Source organism: Oncorhynchus tshawytscha, linkage group LG04 (genome assembly GCF_018296145.1).
Source record: "Oncorhynchus tshawytscha isolate Ot180627B linkage group LG04, Otsh_v2.0, whole genome shotgun sequence".
Lineage (NCBI taxonomy): Eukaryota > Metazoa > Chordata > Actinopteri > Salmoniformes > Salmonidae > Oncorhynchus > Oncorhynchus tshawytscha.
Window position 1 is genome coordinate 14,188,645 of NC_056432.1, and position 4,135 is coordinate 14,192,779.

Genomic DNA, 4,135 nt, shown 5'->3' on the forward strand with positions numbered 1-4,135 from the left:
TGCGATTGACTTGTAAAAGTCGTCATTTCCAGCATTAACAGTGTATGTGATCATCTGGGAAATAGCATTCAAAAGGCTATTGCATTGCTTAGGTCGTTACCATTGGTTTGAATCCCGGCCAAAGTCTCTTAAATGTGATGGAAAAAGTGAAACGTTCACACAGTGAAACACTAGCTGCTATACTGTTAAAGACAGCTCCTATTCTCCAACAAACAGTTCAACTACGACATTAACTAATGAAATACCCTAAGTCTATGTCACACAATCCATTACCTTTTTTTTCATTTAAGTCTCTCAGCCCCTTTGTTAATTCATCCATGACCATGGCACCGCTGTGGTATTTGCAGTATTCATATCCGCTAAATACAAACGTCTTTGGATGCGTACCAAATGGCACGCTATTCCCTACATAGTGCACTACTTCTGATCAAAGCTCTATGGGCCCTGGGGGGCTACATAAGGAATAGGGTGGGGTTTTGGAAATGGCCTTGGTGTGTAAAAACAAAAGGTGGCCATTAAAAGAGCCTCCCGATCCCAAACATAGTCCATGAAAATGTGGGAAGAAGTGTGAGGTGTGTGATAATCACAGTTTCCTGAACATTATTGAAAACGCCATGCAGAGAAGGAGCTGTCAGTTATACCGCATTACAGGTTGATGGAGAGAAGCTGAAGAATGAGGGGGTATGGGGGTTGTTAATGGGACATTTGGTCAGAGCTTGTTCCTGTAAACCTCAAAAATGAGAGGGGGGGGTACACAACCTGACTAGCACACGCACACACATGCACTCTGTAGCGAACAACATGGTCGTCGGTAGTTTTGTGTCTGAATGTGTGGGCGAGAACGCCTGTTAGATCACGAGCCAGCCCCACAGTCCCTCTGGGAGAAGAGGGTGAGGAACCAGAGCCAGCTCCACAGTCACTCTGGGAGTAGAGGGTGAGGAACTGGGGCCAGCTCCACAGTCACTCTGTGGGTAGAGGGTGAGAAACTAGAGACTGTCCTACAGTCACTCTGTGGGTAGAGGGTGAGGAACTAGAGACTGTCCTACAGTCACTCTGGGAGTAGAGGGTGAGGAACTAGAGACTGTCCCACAGTCACTCTGTGGGTAGAGGGTGAGAAACTAGAGCCAGCTCCACAGTCACTCTGGGAGTAGAGGGTGAGGAACTGGAGCCAGCTCCACAGTCACTCTGGGAGTAGAGGGTGAGGAACTAGAGCCAGCTCCACAGTCACTCTGGGAGTAGAGGGTGAGGAACTGGAGCCAGCTCCACAGTCACTCTGGGAGTAGAGGGTGAGGAACTAGAGACTGTCCTACAGTCACTCTGGGAGTAGAGGGTGAGGAACTAGAGACTGTCCTACAGTCACTCTGGGAGTAGAGGGTGAGGAACTAGAGACTGTCCTACAGTCACTCTGGGAGTAGAGGGTGAGGAACTAGAGACTGTCCTACAGTCACTCTGTGGGTAGAGGGTGAGAAACTAGAGACTGTCCTACAGTCACTCTGTGGGTAGAGGGTGAGGAACTAGAGACTGTCCTACAGTCACTCTGGGAGTAGAGGGTGAGGAACTAGAGACTGTCCCACAGTCACTCTGGGAGTAGAGGGTGAGGAACTAGAGCCTGTCCCACAGTCACTCTGGGAGTAGAGGGTGAGGAACCAGAGCCAGCTCCACAGTCACTCTGGGAGTAGAGGGTGAGGAACTGGAGCCAGCTCCACAGTCACTCTGGGAGTAGAGGGTGAGGAACTAGAGACTGTCCTACAGTCACTCTGGGAGTAGAGGGTGAGGAACTGGAGCCAGCTCCACAGTCACTCTGGGAGAAGAGGGTGAGGAACTAGAGACTGTCCCACAGTCATTCTGGGAGTAGAGGGTGAGGAACTGGAGCCAGCTCCACAGTCACTCTGGGAGTAGAGGTTGAGGAATAGGGGCCAGCCCCACAGTCACTCTTGGAGTGGAGGTTGAGGAACTGGAGCCAGCTCCACAGTCACTCTGGGAGTAGAGGGTGAGGAACTGGGGCCAGCCCCACAGTCACTCTGGGAGTAGAGGGTGAGGAACTGGGGCCAGCCCCACAGTCACTCTGGGAGTAGAGGGTGAGGAACTAGAGCCTGTTCCACAGTCACTCTGGGAGTAGTTGGTGAGGAACTGGGGCCAGCCCCACAGTCACTCTGGGAGTAGAGGGTGAGGAACTAGAGCCTGTTCCACAGTCACTCTGGGAGTAGAGGTTGAGGAATTGGGTAATGCCAGGAGAGTACGGTCCTAAGACCCTCAGCACTGCTCCCAGGAACCTCTCTACCCCATGCTTGCTCCACCAGATACTAATGCAGGTATGCAGTACTATTCTCACACGCACGCACGCACGCACGCACAAACACACACACACACACACACACACACACACACACACACACACACACACACACACACACACACACACACACACACACACACACACACACACACACACACACACACACACACACACACACACACACACACACACACACACACACACACACACACACACAGACAGATGATGGCTGATAATAGCATAGTTCCTGGAGCTACATCTGCCTCCCTAATGACACTATACTGTATGGATTACAGCTACCACACCCTAGATACTCACACACTGACATTCATATCAACACACAACAATAGGTACAGAGAGAGAGAAAGAGGGAGAGAGTGAGAGAGAGAGGAGGAGAGCGAGATGAGAGAGAGAGAGGAGGAGAGTGAGATGAAAGACAGAGATAGAGAGAGGGAGAGAGAGAGAGAGAGAGAGAGAGAGAGAGAGAGGAGAGAGAGAGAGAGAGAGAGAGAGAGAGAGAGAGAGAGAGAGAGAGAGAGAGAGAGAGAGGGAGAGGAGAGAGAGAGAGTGGGAGAGAGAGAGAGATGAGAGAGAGAGAGAGTGAGAGCGAGATGAGAGAGAGAGAGCGATATAGAGTGAGAGACAGAGATAGAGAGAGCGAGACGAGAGAGAGAGAGAGAGAGAGAGAGAGAGAGAGAGACAGAGCCTCAGGACAGCAACACAATTAGACCAAACCAAATCATGAGAAAACAAAAAGATAATTACTTGACACATTGGAAAGATTTATCAAAAAAACAGAGCAAACTAGAATGCTATTTGGCCTTAAACAGAGAGTACACAGCGGCAGAATACCTGACCACTGTGACCGACCCAAACTTAAGGAAAGCTTTGACTATGTACAGACTCAGTGAGCATAGCCTTGCTATTGAGAAAGGCTGCCGTAGGCAGACATGGCTCTCAAGAGAAGACAGGCTATGTGCACTCTGCTCACAAAATCAGGTGGAAACTGAGCTGCATTTCCTAACCTCCTGCCCAATGTATGACCATATTAGAGACACATATTTCCATCAGATTACACAGATCCACAAAGATTTGGAGATGGAGAGAGAGTGGGAGAGAAAGAGAGATGAGAGAGAGAGAGAGAGAGAGAGAGAGAGAGAGAGAGAGATATGGAGAGAGAGTGGGAGAGAGATTTTATTGTGTTACTATTTTTCCTTCAGTTTAGCTAATTTTTCTTACTTACTTTTTAAAACTCTTAATTGTTGGTTAAATAAGCGCAAGTGACAAATACAATTGGATTCGATTGAACAAGTGACATCAATAAGGGATCATAGCTTTCACCTGGATTCACCTGGTCAGTCTATGTCATGGAAAGAGCAGGTGTTCTTAATGTATTGTATACTCACTGGACACAGGACCTTCTAATCAGCAGGTTTGCATGGGCGGAATTTTCAGCTTTCCTTGGTGACATCACCACGCGTAAATTGGCTAATATACCAATAACAAAGACAGTTCCAAACCTCTTCCAATAACAGCTCGTTTTCAGTTTCAGGGAGGGCATGTGGAGATGCTGAGAACACATCATGTATGTGAGAATGTGTGTGGTGTGTGTGTGGCGTGTGTTAGTGTGTGTGTGTGCTTGTGTTTGTGTAGGAAAGACATTTGAATGGGTGATATATAGAGCAGAATACACTTCACCTGTATCCAAACATGCACCCACATGTGCACGCACACACGAGGTTCTGTTCACCAGAGTTAGAATAGCTCACGATAAGCTGTAGACCAGATTTCAGGAAACTAGGCGTATGTCGCACGTCACAACTTCACAGGAGAGGCATT